The following is an 18,045-nucleotide window of genomic DNA, read 5'->3' on the forward strand; positions in this document are numbered from 1 at the left end:
ACTAAAACATGTTTGCTGATCTGAAATATTCAAGTGACAAAACAAAAATGCAAATGATAAACGACCCGCACTTGTATAGCGCCTCTCAGAGTAAGGACTCCAAAGTGCTTTACACTACAGTGTACCATTCATCCATTCACACACACGTTCACACACTGGTGGTGATGAGCTACAATGTCGCCACAGCTGCCCTGGGGCGCACTGACAGACAGGCTGCCATGCACTGGCCCCACCGGTCCCTCCAACCGCCAGCCGACATGGCGGGTTAAGTGTCTTGCCCAAGGACACAACAGTAGAATTCTGTCCGGAGCCGTGATTGAACCTGCAACCTTCTGATTACTGGACACCTCAATCTTCCTCTAGAGCTACTTGAGCTGCCCCTTACTGATTAAATGATCCTTACTGATTGTGCTTCTGTAATTGCATTTATGAACACAGGTTTTAGATGAATGGATCGGAGTATATTTGCACACTGGTTTAAGATTAACTCAATTAGAATGAAAAACTGTGGCACACCTTTTGAAAACAGCACCCCTTTGACTGAAAACAACAGTTGCATGTGTGCAATTAAAGATGCTAAGAGCTAAAACCCAAAAGAAGAAATGAGTTATTTTAATTTTAACACAATGCTTTTTTTCCATCTGTACTAAACCTTACTTGCCTTCCATGTACTATCACATCTTTTCCTGACATAACTGTCCTACTGGTCATTTAGTTTGCTTTTACATTCAGACTTTTGCGTGGCTGCAACATGTGGAGCTGAACTTGCACTAGGATTGATGCTGTGCCTGGCTCCTTCCTGCAGTCTGACACTTAGTGAGTTTCAAGAGGAAAACTGCTGAACTTGAGAAGGAGATAAGGGCAAACGAACCCGTGTGGGAAGTCTTAAAATACCCCTTTAACTAGGACAGAGCAGGAAGCTCAGGGTGTTGCATGCCGCATGGAGAACCTGTCCACGCAGATGAGGATGCCGGTTACATAAACCAACATGCGACACTGCAGGATCCAGCTAACTGGAGCTTCTGATAATGAACCGGCACATCGAGGGCCTTGGAGTGATCAGGTCTGAAATAATTATCTCTCACTTGCTGCAAGGTGACCCAGATGACTGAGCAGGTACAGAATGGTGCCAGGGATTAACTCCAGACTCTCTACTTTGGGTTTCAGCACTGCCAGCAAAGCAACTTCTGCAACGCTGGAGTTTAACGGAGCCGGATTGTTAAAGATTCATGGGCTCTGTATTCACAGCCATCTGTATCACTGATGAGGTCTGCTGTGAGGGATTAGGGGAGCCTTGCATATTGTTAAAAGTAAATTGGTGTCTTTCAAATCTTGCAGCAGTCTGTCCTGCACATATAATGAAATCCAGTAATGAACTGGCCTTATACTGGGGGGCACACTGTAAGCTGTAAAGTGTTGTACAATGCAGGCCACATTTGTCACCATTACAGTCAATATTTGGTGACGGCCACAAGATGAATGTTGCCCTGGGGAGCAATGAAAGAAGCTTGTTCTAATCTAATGTGAGTCATGAGAGTCTCTGTGGCTCCTGTTGGCCCAGGTAATGGTCTGCTTTATACACCATCAGCTCTGCTGTCGACTCTCTCTGACACTCCTCTGTTTCTGTCTTGTTGTAGAAACATTCATTTGAGAAGCAACACAAAGATGAGGAGGATAATCCGGCAAGATCCTTTGGTTTCTAGCTGATGCTGAAATGGATACAATGTGTTGAAGTTCTGAGGCAGAATCGACCCAAATAACACTTTTTTCATTTGCTCCGGTGGTCTCTGGTGACCCACCTTAACCTGGAATCAATTAGTCTGATTGGAGCTTTTAAATGGAATCTCGCTGCGAAGCAATGGTTTCCAAACCGCCTCATTAAGTAAAACAAACTATTGCTTATGTGAAATCCGTCTTTGGCTAACTCCTTAAAATCTGGATGGTCTCTTAAAACTGTTATATGACTTGAAACTTGTTCATTTTTCTTCATTATTTCAGATAATTGTGATGCATAAACTTTAATAAAGCTTTTTCAACAGTTCCGTGGTGAATGAAGCAAAACATCTGTTTTTTTCAAGGCAAGGCAAACGTAGATTTATTTATAAAGCATTTATAAGTAGAGACCGACCGATACGGGACTTTTTAAGACCGATGCCGATACCGATTTTTAACACACACACACACACACACACACACACACACACACACACACACACACACACACACACACACACATATATGTACATTTTAGCTGCACATTGATTGTGAAAGACAATTGAACACTCCCTGTGTGTGTGTGTACAATACAAATTAAATAAGTCAATAAATCTCTTAATATTTATTGACATTCAAACATAAAACTAAGTCAAAACATTAACAATGTGCATACTGTTTCAGAACAATAGGTCTATCTGTCATTTCCACCGGACGACCACACTGTCTCTGCACGAATATCAAACTGTCTCTCTGACATATCAAAATGGATGAAATCCCACCATCTCCAACTCAACCTCTCTAAAACTGAACTACTTGTCATCCCAGCAAAACCATCCATACAGCACAATATCAATCCAAAATGACTTCCTATCTCTGGCTCCTTCAAAGGCAGTTGGAAATCTGGGTGTTGTGATTGATGAACACCTGAGCTTTAAAGATCATGTTGCCTCTGTTGCTCGTTCATGCCGCTTTGCGCTGTATAACATACGAAAGATCAGACCATACCTAACACAACATGCCACCCAGCTCCTGGTGCAATCTACTGTCATCTCCCGCCTCGATTACTGCAACGCCCTTCTAACTGGTCTTCCAGCCTTGACTGTGAGACCTCTTTAAACGGTCCAGAACGCAGCGGCGCATCTGGTCTTCAATCAGCCAAAAAGAACACACATCACCCCTCTGTTCAATGAGCTCCACTGGCTACCGCTAGCAGCACGCATCAAATTCAAGTTGCTAACACTAGCATGCAAAGTCTGAGACGGTACGGCTCCCATCTACCCGAATCCTCTTGCAAAGGCTTACGTCTCAGCCCGGCCGCTCCGGTCATCACAGGATCGTCGGCTAGCAGTGCCTACACCACGCTCAGGACAATCCAGACTCTTCTCATGCATCGTTCCACAAATGTGGAATGACCTACCAAGCACTACCAGAACAGGAGCTTCCTTTTCAATTTTCAAGAAACTCCTGAAGACCCTGCTCTTCAGAGAGCATCTTCTAAACTAGCACCCTCCCTGCACCCGTCCCCCCCTCTACTGTCCACTTCTTGTTCCCTCCTCTCCATGACTGATGTCGAGTTGTTGTTGTTATTGTTGTTGTTAGCCTCAAGGGCAATATTGGCAAGATTGAAATTATAGCCTCTTTAATTTTGCAAAGAAAAGATGTCTGTTGTCGTCCCCCCCCCCCCAAATAACTAAAACAACCTGAAATAAAAACAGCTTCTTCACAAGCAGATTCACCTCTGATAAGTTCGTGTTTTGTTTTTATTACTTAACTTTTCCCAGGATAATCCCATTAGGTTTTAAATGAAGTGCAGTTTGGAAAATTATTCATCTGACATGTTTGGTCAGATAAATCTTAAAGCCAACCAGTCAAGTTGTGACCCGTTCCACTAAATACACCGGAGGTTGGTTTGTGTGTTCCACACGAGGGCGGACTGGTAAGTGGTGTTGATGTGATAAGACTTGATTTATAAACTAAAACTTGTTTTTTGTCTCAGGTTTGAGAAATGAAAACGTCCTTAGAGTTGACTGATGCTGGGTCTGCCTCGTCAGAGAAGCAGACAGGTGCCCCCGAGTTTTTACTGAGCAGCAGGCAAGCAGAATGCAGAGCAAAGCCTGATCTGCATGTCTACTCATATATGCAGACTAATTGGGGCATAAGTGTAAAATTGGATATATTTGAAGCCTTTTTAAGGCATGACGAGATATAAAAGATTAATGAACAAAGAAGAGTTTTAGGGATTTAACTGATGAACAGGGAAATACTTTAAATTGAATCTCAGATCTCTCAATTACGACAGCATTTCTGTAGCTGGAACATTTCCTCTCTAACTGGTTAGGGCTGCAACAAACGATTATTTGGATGATTGATGAATCGGATGGGGTCTCGACACGATTAATCGATTAATCGGATTACATGGGGAAATTTTTAAAAACTGCTAGGGAAACGTTATTTCTCTCTTTCCTTCACTTTATTTAACACAACATTATTAGAAAACAGTTCAATAGCAGAAAAACAACATGCCATCACCTAAATTGTCTTATAAGGTGTATAGACAGAGACCCTAAGCTACAACTATCTGTGACCTAAAATGCTTGGTCCAAGTTAAACAGCTTAAGGGCAATTCACATCTGTTTTGTTTGATCTCATCTGTTGACATTTATTATAACTGGGGATGTCAAACAACTAATTTTTAAATGTAATTAATAATTCAAATGTGAATTAATCAAAATTGATCACTATTTCCAAAAATGACTGAAAAAATACCAAATAAAACAAAAGTAAATGAATGCCATCCTCCTTGTGATGATGCCCTGGGCAACTGCCATAAAGTCACATGAAGAAATGCTGCTGATCATTCCAATGATCCCAAATAGACTCACATTAGGCCACATGAAAGCAACTGAACCCAAAAATATATTAACCAGTATATAACTGCACTCTCACACAACACGCCTGCAGCAACAGTTAGGACTCCTCCCTTCCTTTTAAAAGCGTTTTCGCTTCTGAGGACATTGTGGTTGTAAAACCACATGTTAGTAGTCTGGCCCCGGTGTGATCAACCAGTTTCTGCGGGAATGTGACGGCGGAACCAGGGCCAGATTAACACTTTGTTGTACCCTGGGCAACAATATTCAAGGGCTCCATCATCACGACTCGAGGATCACCATAATGTGGTCACATACAGAATATTTTATTGTAATATGCAGTAAATATACTCAATACTTGAATGCCTGACATCACGTAACCCGCCCAGAGTAACCTTTGACCCACCTCGTGTGGACTGACCAATGAGGAGAGGGTCTTAACTTGAGGCCCTCTCTTCATTGGTCAGTCTGCATGAGACTGACTCTCAACTGACGTTCAGTCATTGACAGCGAAGCGTCTCTGTGCAGCGCAAAAGCCCGGGTGGACAGTTTGTTTAATATAGGGTGATCATATTTCCATTTCCAAACAAGAGGACAGGGGATCTGTGCCTATGATGTCACACTATGGCAACGCCACACAAACCACGTTGGGACCCATTTTTTGTAAGAACTACATTAATATCAGATTCTGCCAATAAAAGGGCTCTAAAACAATTCATATGTAAATATTTAGCATATTTATTGCAAAATCTCATTTTTCTGCTTTAGTGCTGCAACAAGGTTTTATTAATAATAAATTATTATACCTTTTGTTTTACTACAGCATCGGTAAGCTTCCTGCGCACAGATTATTAAGGACGCTTGTTTCAGCTGTGAGATTAGACGATAGGATCAATGAAAACATAAGTTGTCCCACACTCCATGGAAACTTTCAGAGAATCCACAAATAGTGGCTTTCAAATGGTTTTGTTACTTTTTGCAAGTTTAGAAAAGCAGCAGATGAGACAGCATGTCTGATAATTTAGTTTTTCATCTGATAATATTAGAACATGTCAGTCATGCCTGAGGGGCTTTTACAAACACTGTATAACTAACACTCCTGCAGAGGGTAGGAATTACACAGAGGTTTCTGGGGAGCCCAGTTATGAAGGGGTGGGGGGGGCATTTTGCCTTGGCCCCCAAAATGTCTTGAAACTGCCCTGGGTGTGTGACTGAGTTTTGAAGGTGATCTGAATTGTATCAGATGTATAAATATGACATGTGTAGAACTTATTGTTTTATACAGGTAAAAACGTGTAGTGAAGATAAATCTACCTACTTTTTACTTTTCAACACTTTGTTTTGTTGTCTTGTTTTTATTTAACTATTTTCCTGTCCTGTCTGTCTCTCATATTCCTGCATCTCCTCTTAATTTTCCAGAAAAACTGCTGCCTGGATTCTTATTTTTTCACCTCATCAGTTACTTCTGAGCAGATCAAAGGGATCTCCTGAGCGCAAAGCGCAGAGCGCATTTTCGATGCTGCGTGAGGTGACATCACCACAGCACAGGTGATGAGCTCCGCAGTAGCAGAGCGCTGCAGGCACAAATAAGACAGAAAATAGAGAACATGTGCAGACATGAACGATCGTGTGCTAATTATAGTTTTTTGGTTGCACCACTTTGAGAATGGACCGTGCGCTGGAAGCAGCTGCCTGGATCGCTGCGCAACAATGAGCTGTGCCGCTCTCTGCTCAAAAGAGTCCAAAAATGATATACAGTAATATAGAAAACTTTTTTCCGGCTCCCCGGATGTGTAGGATATCCAGCTCCCCCATAATTCGATCCCTGCTCCTGGATGAAAAGCCGGACATTTTCATCAATACAAGAACCCGCAGTCCGGACGCCCGGACAGAGTGAAAAGTGGACAAGTCCGGGGAAAACAGAACGTACGGTCACCATAGTCCTCATAAAGCGGGAAATTATAGATACAGTATTGTGCTCGTGCCCTGGGCCATTTAGAGTTCGTGGGCCCTGGGCATCAATTGCCCAGTTAATCCGGCCTTGGGCGGAACCGGTTCGCAGCAGCGCAAGTCTGCCGGTGTCGGTACAAGATCTGCTCGGGTGCAAGATCGGCTCGGGGTCCTTCGACTGCCGATGACGTCAAAGTACGGCAAACCGACTCGGACAAAATACACTACACATCTATACTGTTGGAAAGAATTTAGCACTTTCGTTATTAAAATAATGTTTCTTAAGACGTAAGTTTGTGTTTATAATGGTATTTGTAAAATAAAACACTATATCTTAATCATAATGTTGAACTCCTCTTTGAGCACATCCCTTGAAGAATCATAGGTATTAGCAACACCTGTGAAATTGTATTTGCAGGAAAGAAGTGTGTCCCGTTTATTTAAGTATTTTGTGTTTAGTTTTTGACGTCTTGTAGACTGTAGCTGCTAGCCAAAACTCTGGAGTTAAAAGTTTTCTGGCTTTACTAAAAAACCTGTCTGTACTTATTTGATTGATGGTATTTTTACTTTCTATTAGACTCCAAATGTAATCATTTGGCACGTTTGTAATTCATAAATTGCAATGTAATCGGCGATATTAGCATTAGCATTCCTATGGGTTTTTCCATGTATATTAGCATTGCGCTAACCACTCGCTGCCAAATTGCAGCCTTTGAGATTAGAAAATCTCCTGGCTTTACTAAAATACCTGTCTGTACTTATTTGATTGATGGTATTTTTACTTTCTATAAGACTCCAAATGTAATCATTTGGCACGTTTGTAATTCATAATTTGTAATAATGTAATCGGCGATTTTAGCATTAGCATTCCTATGGGTTTTTCCATGTATATTAGCATTGCGCTAACCACTCGCTGCCAAATTGCAGCCTTTGAGATTAGAAAATCTCCTGGCTTTACTAAAATACCTGTCTGTACTTATTTGATTGATGGTATTTTTACTTTCTATAAGACTCCAAATGTAATCATTTGGCACGTTTGTAATTCATAATTTGTAATAATGTAATCGGCGATTTTAGCATTAGCATTCCTATGGGATTTTCCATGTATATTAGCATTGCGCTAACCACTCGCTGCCAAATTGAAGCCTTTGAGATTAGAAAATCTCCTTTTGTCACATCGCAATTTAATTGCACATGCAGTTAATCGTTCAGCCCTAATATACATGCAGCTCTATGCTAAAAGTGTATTTTCAAAGAGGTAATGATGGATTTCTTTGTAAAAGTTGTCCATCTTTCCAATAGAAAGATTTGCCTGGACCAACGTAACGTGATTACGTAATTCCGTAAGGTTCATGTTCAGCCAATCAACTACTTAGACGTCATCGGCAGTCGACGGACCCCGAGCCGATCTTGCACCCGAGCAGATCCTGTACCGACACCGGCTCTCCCTCGAGCTGATCTGTGGCTCTCCCTCGCGCTGATCTGACTTGCTCTGGCAACGGCGGGCGGGAAGGGGGGGCGTTTTTGGAAGAGTTGTGCGACACAACGAATTGATGACGCAATTCGTTGCCAACGCTTTTAGTAATCGATTTTCATTGAATTTATCGATTCGTTGTTGCAGCCCTATAACTGGTAAAAGTGAAATTTTTTGTGTGAAAAGTACAACTCATACTCAGGAATCTTCTAGAAATAATCTTCCCAGTTAGATTCTGAATGGGTTTCGCCTGTGAAAACTTCACTTCTTGCAGTAAAGTCAACACATTAAGCTTCCTGAGCATCAAAGCAGTCCAGTTAAAATCCTATTTACATGCTAGCAGGAAGGCACTAATGGCTCATTTTGCAAAGCTATCTGCTGCTATTTAAATCAACAGAGGCTAAAAATGCAGATTCTCCTTTCTGCAGGGTTTGATAAGGTCTTGGATTGTTTTTAATTTTATTCATTTTTTGTCCTGGACAACATTGTTTGATCAGGTATTTTAATAAGACCTCAATGTACCAATGTGCTTTGTATGCCTGCAGTTGCATCACATTTTGGACATAGCCGATATGTGTGCATGTAGCTTAATCCTATACATTTAGAATTTTGGTTTGTGCTGGATTCAGCTAAAAGGCTGCTTTTCAGAACTTGCTGTAATTGTAAGTGAAGCTCCTGCAGACAAGAGGATGCTTGATGGTTTTTTTCTATTTGGACCAAGTAAATCCAGACACAAACAAGCTAAAACCATCTGACCACGAAGCATCCATTTTCTCCAACTATGTTGAGAAAGCCGTTCTAACCTTCCCACTCTTTCTCTATTATAAAAAAAACAACTGCTGAATGATTCAGCTCCAGAAGAATCAGGCAGCTGCTGCTTGTCAGCAGACAGGGTGAACGCCTCGGGGCCGCTCGGCAGCTCCAGCAGAGGCCGGCCATCAGGATTCAGGCACAGCGTGAGGCTGATATCCATATCGCACCCCGCGTATGCATCATCTCCAACCTCCTCCTCCTCCTGTTCAACACTACAGGCAACTCCATTTACCAAGCCAGCTGTTGCCATGGATACAAAACATGGATAGGCATGCCAATGTTCCTCGTGAATTTAAAGAATAAAGCATCAGAATATTTTACTTTTTCTAACAATGTCACAAAAGAATAAATTCAAAAGAACAAGATGAGGTAGGTAAAACTCACAACAATGCAGCGGTTCTGTGAGCGTAAAAAATACTTTTCCAGATGCTTTCACAAAGAAAGACGCTGTTCAAAGGGATAAGGAAGTAGATGAAGACTTTATTTTCTGGGGGTCCAGAGCTAATCCTAATGTTAGCGATACAAAATAAAACCTTTCAAGGTGACCAGCGGGATAAGACTTTATGGGAGACTTTTTTACTGTTTCACTGTCGCTACATGCTTGTTTAAGATGAGGATTTCTCTAAAGTCTCTGACACAACAAGTCAGTGACTTGATGCAACCTGCTGGGTTTTCTTACATAGAAAACATTTAACTAATTAACCAACTGAACTCAGTGCACGTGTCTGAGCAGAACCTCCCTGAGCCGTCTACAGGTGGTTCAGAACGCCTGTGCTCGGCTTCTGACCAAGTCCTCCAAACACACCCACATCACCCCGCTTCTCCTCCAGCTTCACTGGCTGCCAGTCAACTTCAGGGTTCATTTCAAGATCCTGGTTCTGGTCTATAGGGCCTTACATGGACATGCACCATCTTACATTGGTGATCTTCTTAGTCCCTACACCCCCAGCCGGTCCCTGAGGTCCAGTTACCAAAGTGTACTGATTGTGCAAATAAATAAATAAAGAAATAAAGATTGTGCAGCGCACCAGGCTAAAGACCAAAGGTGACAGATCATTTGCTGCTTTGGCCCCCAGACTCTGGAACTCTCTCACATAATTTTTTTGTCATTTTAAACACATTTAATTATTAAAAAAATATGTTTTTATATTTACAGTTTTTGTTTTTGTGAAGCGACTTGTGATTTTTATCTTGAGAGGCGCTATATAACAGATCATTTTCTTTCTTGACATAATAGCATCACACAGCTGCTGCAGATTTGTCGGATGCACATCCATGATGTGAATCTCCCATTCCACCACATCCCAAAGATGCTCTACTGGACTGAGATTTAGTGACTGTAGAGGCCATCTGAGTACAGTGAACTCATTGTCATGTTCATGAAATCAGTCTGAGATTATTCCAGGTTTATGGTATGGTGCATTTTCCTGCTGGAAGTAGCCATCAGAAGATGTGTACACTGTGGTCCTAAAGGGATGGGTGTGGTCAGCAACATCAGTCAGGTAGGCTGTGCACGATGATGAATTCGACCTAAGGGGCCCCAAGTGTACCAAAAACCAGACCATACACCACCACCAGCCTGAACCATTGATACAAGGCAGGATGGATCCATGTTTCATGTTGTTGACTCCAAATTCTGACCCTACCATCTGAATATTGCAACAGAAATTGAGTCTCACCAAACCAGGCAAATATTTTTCCAGTTTTCTTTTGTTCAATTTTGGTGAGCCTGTGTGAATTGTAGCCTCAGTTTCCTGTTCTCAGCTGACAGGAGTGGCCCCCTGGTGTTGTCTTCAGCCCTTCATGTGCTTGCCAGAGGTAGCCTCACTGCCAATAGGTACTGAGAGGAGATCCTCAGACCCCTTGTGAGACCATATGTTGGTGCGATTGGCCCTGGATTCCTCCTAATGCAAGATGATTCTAGACTTCATGTGGCTGGAGTGTGCCAGCAGTTCCTCCAAGAGGAAGGCATTGATGCTATGAACTGGCCCGCCTGTTCCTCAGACCTGAATCTAACTGAGTGCATCCGGGACATCATGTCTCGCTCTATCCACCAACGCCACCAGGAGACCACCAGCCACCTCAACAGGAGCATGCCCAGGCCTTTTAGAGAGGTCATATAGGCACGGGGAGGCCACACACACTAAGAGGCCTCATTTTGACTTGTTTAAGGACATTAAATCAAAGCTGGATTCGCCTGTAGAGTGTTTTTCCACTTATATATATATGTATGTATAATTATACTCATTTTAATTTACAAATATTACACAAATAAAAAATGTTAGGCATATTTAGATTTAAATCAACTTTGACTGGTTCTTCTATTGGGAGCCAGGGTTTTCACGCTGGAATCTCAGTTAGGGTTTTCGTAAGTTAATTAACTGCAGAAGGAGAATTTCTTGCAGATTAGACACAGTTCTATTAACTCATTATGCATTTCCATTGTCTTTTTGCAGTCTACGTTTCATTACGGTTTCACTTACTCAAATTGATGCACAGATCCCAAAGAATAGAAAAATAATATTAAGTCAGTGAGTAGTTAAAAATCAACAATGATGATTTATTTATTTTTTGTTAGCTTGTGTGTCTTGCGGTGAGAGGTTTTACTCTCATTTGCCACTACCGTACAAAGACCAACATAACAGAAAGGGAGGTAGTGGAAACTTGGAGGAAAGCAGTGATAAATATGTGGGTTATTAATTCAGTGTGTGATCTTGACGGTGTGAGTGTCAAAGCATAAAGTAGGCCATGAGGCTCATCCATAGATCACGTTTAGGTTCTGAAATTAACATTGTCAGTAAAGCACAAACACACTTCCTCCCTCCTCCTCCACAGCGAGGTCAAGTGTTGAAAAAGCTGCCTCGAAGAGGAGATTTCTGTTCTGATTACTCTTTCATCTGAGCTGCACTGCCGCTCTGATCATCATCATAATCTTCATCATCACCATGATCATCATAATCCTGATCATCGTCGTCATCATCATCATCACCTTGATTATCATCGTCATCACCATGATCATCATCATCATCATCATAATCATCAACATCACCATGATCATCATAATCCTGATCATCGTTGTCATCATCATCATCATCATCATCATCATCATCATCATCATCATCATCATCATCACCACCATCATCATCAACATCATCATCATCATCATCATCATCATCATAATCATCAACATCACCATGATCATCATAATCCTGATCATCGTCGTCATCATCATCATCATCACCTTGATTATCATCATCATCACCATGATCATCATCATCACCATCACCATGATCATCATCATCATCACCTTGATCATCATCATCATCATCACCTTGATCGTCATCATCATCATCATCATCATCATCATCATCATCATTATCATCATCATCACCTTGATCATCATCGTCGTCGTCATCATCATCATCATCATCATCATTATCATCATCATCATCATCACCTTGATTATCTTTTTTTTTTAATTTTTTTTTTTACCGTGTCCTGTCTGGCTGTGAAGCAAGCAGAATTGATGTCTGAATGCTGGTGACAAGCCTTACAGTTTTATTCTCAGGTGGAGCATCAAAGCGTTTGCTTTTAATGTCACGCCTGATACTTAAAACTTTGTTATTGTTGTTGAATGCTTTGTAATTCCGACCAGACACGGAGACAGAGGTGAAAGAGAAAGGAAGAGAAAAGGTGGAGAGAGAGGAGGGGGGGGGGGGGGGGGGGTTCCACAAAAATAAACAATGAACAAGAGTCTGCTTATAGACCTGCAGAAAAAGACAAAAAAAAAAAAAACAAAAGGACACAAAAAAGGGACACAACAACAATACAACAAGATCTATCACTGCGTCAACTTGATGAAAAAAAAAAACAAAAAAACTATATATATATATATATATACATATAATCAACATTGCTTAACTGAAGAATCACGATAATAAATCACAATGCATTAAGTGCCCCCCATAGTCTTAAGACATGTGTTGAACGTGCCCAAGCCCATACTTTTGAGAGCACCATGTGAGCACCTGTGTGTGTACACGCACTTGTTTATTTAAGGTTTCTCTATAGGAGCGTCCAACAGAGAGTGTGAGGGACCACAGATCCGCCCCCCAAAGATGCGCAGGAGACGGGGGGAGCTCCAAGTCCCAGAGATCCAGGCGTTGCCCCAGAATGCAGGAACCCCATGGAGACTGCAACCAGAAAGGCCCCTGCCCCCCTCAAGAGGCACAGAGGATCGCCCCGGGGGGCCACAACCAGCAGCCGGCAGAGTCCCTGGAGATATCAGCGGCAAGCCCAGGCCCGCCCGCAGCCTCCCACCCCCTAGCCGGCCGAGCCCGGGACCCAGCGACCCGGGACCCAGGGGTGACCACCCCCGCCGGGGACCCAGCAGAGCCCAGGGACCCAGACCCCACCAGGCAGCCACTGGGATCTATCAGGCAGATGCCAAAATCTTAAACCCCCAGACCCGGTTGCCACGAACACTCAGGCAGACCATGGCACAAGCCCCCACACCAGGTGTGGCAGGGGGAGGGGGGACAAAGATCTATATCATCAAGAGAAGTTCCATGAGAGGGGAGGACGCAAAGGCCCCACCTGACATATACAGTCATACACAAACACAGTCACACACTCCCTCCCTCATGCTCACACATGCACAGACAACCCAAGACTTACAAAAATGCACGCCGGACACTCACTCATGCTCCCCATACACACCCTATTAACTCTGGTCCCGGTACTGCTGCACATGGGGTACAACCATCACCGGTTACCAGAGTTTGACCCTTTCTGCTGGGGTGATGATGAGCAGGCTCCCCTGCCCAACGCTGAGCAAATAACACATATTTAGTTGAAACAACCCAAAATAGTGGTTAATTTGACCCAGCATTTAGGTAGAGTAAATAACACGTATGTGTGGTTGAATTTACCCAGATTTGTGGCTATTTTGACCCAGAATTTGGGTGGAATATTTAACTCATCTGTTGGGTTAAAATGGAGGAACCCATCTTGCTGGGTTAAATTAACTACTGCTGGGCTGGTGCAATATTGCTCCAGCGGCTGGGTTAAAAAACAGCCCAAATTGGGTCATTTTTAACCCAACTGTTTTTAGTGTGTAGCAACAACAGAGGTGGCTAAGACCCCTAGTCTCCCTCCACCTGCTCCAATATAGTGTTGTGTGATCATGAGGTGTATTACATGGCTGTGGTGGGTGGGCAGTGCGGGCATCATCCGGCCTAGCCAGCTGATGCCACCGCACCACCCCACTTACACCCTCAGCCATCAGTGTCTAAGTGCGGTTTAAAATTGGAAGTGGGCACCAGCACTCGGGAGGAGGCTGAAATATCCCCCTGCCAAATGCCGTTGAATGTGCTCACTCCCAAGGCCCTAAGTGTGTGTTTGTGTGGAATGTCGTCAGTGGAAGTGTATAAGGTGCAAATAAAACTGGGGGGCAGGTTGCCACAGGAATGCGGAAATGGGGTCCATACCCGCACTCCCTGACTTGCCCACCCCCCAAGGTCCTATGTTTATGTTTGTGTGATGATGTGAGGGAGCAGGAGGAGAGAAATATGCGGGGATGGGGAGGAATGGCTGGTTGGGCTTAGCCCTCCAGGGAGCCAGCTCCCCTACTGGCCCCAATAGGCACCTCTGTTGTCAAACTGCCACCCAGGGCATGGAGACCCCAGCCCATCCTGCCAGGGCCCAAAGCAGCAGCATTACAGAGCCTCGCGGAGTCCGAGGGCACCAACCCAGCCCCATCCCAGCAGAATATCTATGCCCACCCCTGCATTTGCACAACTTCCAGAATATATAAGACATGGGACATCCAGGTAAGGTTTGGTCCTCCCCGTCCTGGACCTCCCCCTCCCCTGTCATGGAACGGCAGAGGAGCCAAGGTCTACCTGATGCCCCCGAACCCGGGCCAGGCACTGCTGAGTGTTCCTGCCTTCTTCCCGGCAGCATACATGTCAGGACCCGACCCCCAAGGCCCCGCCCAGATCCCCACACGGGGCCGGCCACCCCCAAACCCCGAGCCCCCAGAACCCCACCCAGACCCGCCCAGGGGTATTGCAGCCGCCAGGCAGTAACCCATGGCCGCCGCCAAGATCCCCAAGGAGCCCCACTCACAACCGCCAGCAGTCCACCCCCCGAGGCAACCCAAGCACCTCCAGAGGGGGGCAACAGCCCCCCAGTCCCAGACACCCCCAGTGAACCCACCTCCAGGGAACATCCGGATACTCCAAACTCAGACCCCACACACCCCCACCCACACCATCCCGCAGGACAACATCAATGGCCCCCCACCCTCGCTATGTGATGGAACCGATCAAAGGAGCCCAGAGAGATTCATCTGAAGTGGAAGCAGAGGCTATATCAAGTGCAATATGATCTAACAAAAGATTTCTATACTGGTTAATGCAGAGACTTTCTCTATTTTTCCAATTCAAGAGGATAGTTTTCTTAGCGATGCATATGGCAGTCAGAACCACGTGAACCAAAGATGTTGCAATCGGGACATCGTGCAGCTGTCCCAGTAAACAAGGAGAGGGGGAAGTTGGGATATGACATTTCAGACATTTTGACAGATCCTCACATACTCTACCCCAAAATTCCTGGACAGGTGGGCAGGACCACAGTGCATGAATGTAATTGTCAGGAATGTTGTTTGTGCAGTGTGTACAGGTGTCAGACGACACAAACCCCATCTTGAACATCCGATGACCTGTATAGTGTACTCTGTGTAGAATTTTGTACTGAATTAATTGTAAATTGGGGTGTCTGATCATTTTAAAAGTTTTTAAACAAGTTTGGGACCAGAAGTCCTGGTCAAAGATAACTGATAGATCCACCTCCCATTTTTCAATAGGGATTGCAATTTTATCGTCTATTTTGGACAGTGTCTTATATACTTTAGACAGTAGTTTGGGGGGTTTGAGATTATAAAAGTCTAATACCCTTGGTGGTGTTTGTAATTCTATTTTATTGAGCTTAAATTTTTGTTTGACTACAGATTTAATTTGGTGATTTTCTAAAAAGCTATTCTTATCCATTCCAAATTGGGAGACTATTTGATTAAATGGGATGAAGTCCAATCCTTCATATATGTGTTCCAGGTATAGGATTCCTTTATTTTTCCAGTCCGGAAGGTTCATCACCTTGATTATCATCGTATCATCATCATCATCATCGTCATCACCATCACCATGATCATCATCATCATCACCTTGATCATCATCATCATCATCATCACCTTGATCGTCATCATCATCATCATCATCATTATCATCATCATCACCTTGATCATCATCCTCATCATCATCATCATCATCATCATCATCATCATCATCATCATCATCACCTTGATTATCATCGTCATCATCATTATCATCATCATCACCTTGATTATCATCGTCATCATCATCATCATCATCATCATCGTCATCATCATTATCATCATCATCACCTTGATTATCATCGTCATCATCATCATCATCATCGTCATCATCATTATCATCATCATCATCACCGTCATCATCATCATCATTATGATCATCATTGTCATCATCATCATCATCATCATCATCACCATGATCATCACGATCATCATCACCATGATCATCATCATCATCATCATCATCATTATGATCATCATTGTCTTTTTTTAATAACCGTGTCCTGTCTGGCTGTGAAGCAAACAGAACTGATGTCTGAATGCTGGTAACAAGCCTTACAGATTTACTCTCAGGTGGAGCATCAAAGCTTCTGCTTTTAATGTCACGCCTGATACTTAAAACTTTATTGTTGTTGCTTTTGAATGCTTTGTAATTCCGACCAGACACGAAATCAGAGGTGAAAGAGAAAGGAAAAGACAAAAGGTGGGAAGGGGGGGGGGGGGGGGTGTCCACAAAGATAAACAATAATGAACAAGAGTCTGCTTCTAGACCTGCAGAAAGAGAAAGAGCAGAAAAAAAGGGACACAACAATACATCAGGAGCAAGCTATCACTGCGTCAACCGATGATGAAATAAAAAATCAACATTGTTTAACTGAACAATTACACCATAATAAATCATAGTGCATTTAGTGGCAACGACAGCCTTAAGACCTGTGTTCAACGTGCCCAAGCCCATACTTTTGAGAGCACCATGTGAGCACCTGTGTGTGTACACACGCTTGTTTATGTAAGGTTTCTCTAGTTCTTAAGTCCCAGAGATCCAGGCGCTGCCCCAGAACACAGGAACCCCAAGGAGACTGCAACCAGAAAGGCCCCCGCCCCCCTCGAGAGCCACAGAGGATCACCCCGGGGGGCCACAACCAGCAGCCAGCAGAGTCCCGGGAGATATCAGTGGCAAGCCCACAGGCCCACCCGCAGCCTCCCACCCCCTAGCCGGCCGAGCCCGGGACCCAGGGGCGACCACCCCCGCCGGGGACCCAGCAGAGCCCAGGGACCCCGACCCCACCAGGCAGCCACAGGGATTGATCAAGCAGACGCCAAAAATCTTAAACCCCCTGACCCGGGAGCCACGAACACTCAGGCAGACCGAGGCACCACACCCCACACCAGGTGTGGCAGGGGGAGGGGAGATGAAGATCTATATCATCAAAAGAAGTCCCAGGAGAGGAGAGGAGTCAAAGGCCCCACCTGACATATACAGTCATACACAAACACAGTCACACACTTCCTCCCTCATGCTCACACATGCACATACAACCAAAGACTTACAAAAATGCACGCTGGACACCCACTCATGCTCCCCATACAAAACCTCTGGTCCCAGTACTGCTGCACATTGGGTACAACCATTACCGGTTCCAAGAGTTCAACCCTTTCTGCTGGGGTGCTGATGAGCAGGCTCCCCCGCCCAACGCTGAGCACAGCAACCCACCACCCCAGACCCCAACCAGACGGCCAGATCTCCCTCCTAGCCTCCAGCCCCAGGAAGCCTAGCAACAACAGAGGTGGCTAAGACCCCTAGTCTCCCTCCGCCTGCTCCATTATAGTGTTGTGTGTTGATGAGGTGTATTCCATGGCTGTGGTGAGCAGGCAGTGCGGGCATCATCTGGCCTATGCAAGCTGATGCCACCGCACCACCCCACTTGCACCCACAGCCCTCAGTGTCTAAGTGTGGTTTAAAATTGGAAGTGGGCACCGGCACTCGGGAGGAGGCTGAGAAATCCCCCTGCCAAATGCCGTTGGATGTGCTCACTCCCAAGGCCCTAAGT

The 18,045-nt window shown here is 44.2% G+C and overlaps 1 protein-coding gene across 3 annotated transcripts in view; it reads right to left on the reverse strand.

The window, feature by feature from the left end:
• LOC107396886 (protein shisa-6) overlaps window positions 1-18,045 on the reverse strand; it is a 178,896-nt gene that overhangs the window by 77,016 nt on the left and 83,835 nt on the right. The gene's annotated exons all lie outside the window — the stretch shown is intronic.

This window comes from Nothobranchius furzeri, chromosome 5, assembly GCF_043380555.1.
Source record: "Nothobranchius furzeri strain GRZ-AD chromosome 5, NfurGRZ-RIMD1, whole genome shotgun sequence".
Classification (NCBI taxonomy): domain Eukaryota; kingdom Metazoa; phylum Chordata; class Actinopteri; order Cyprinodontiformes; family Nothobranchiidae; genus Nothobranchius; species Nothobranchius furzeri.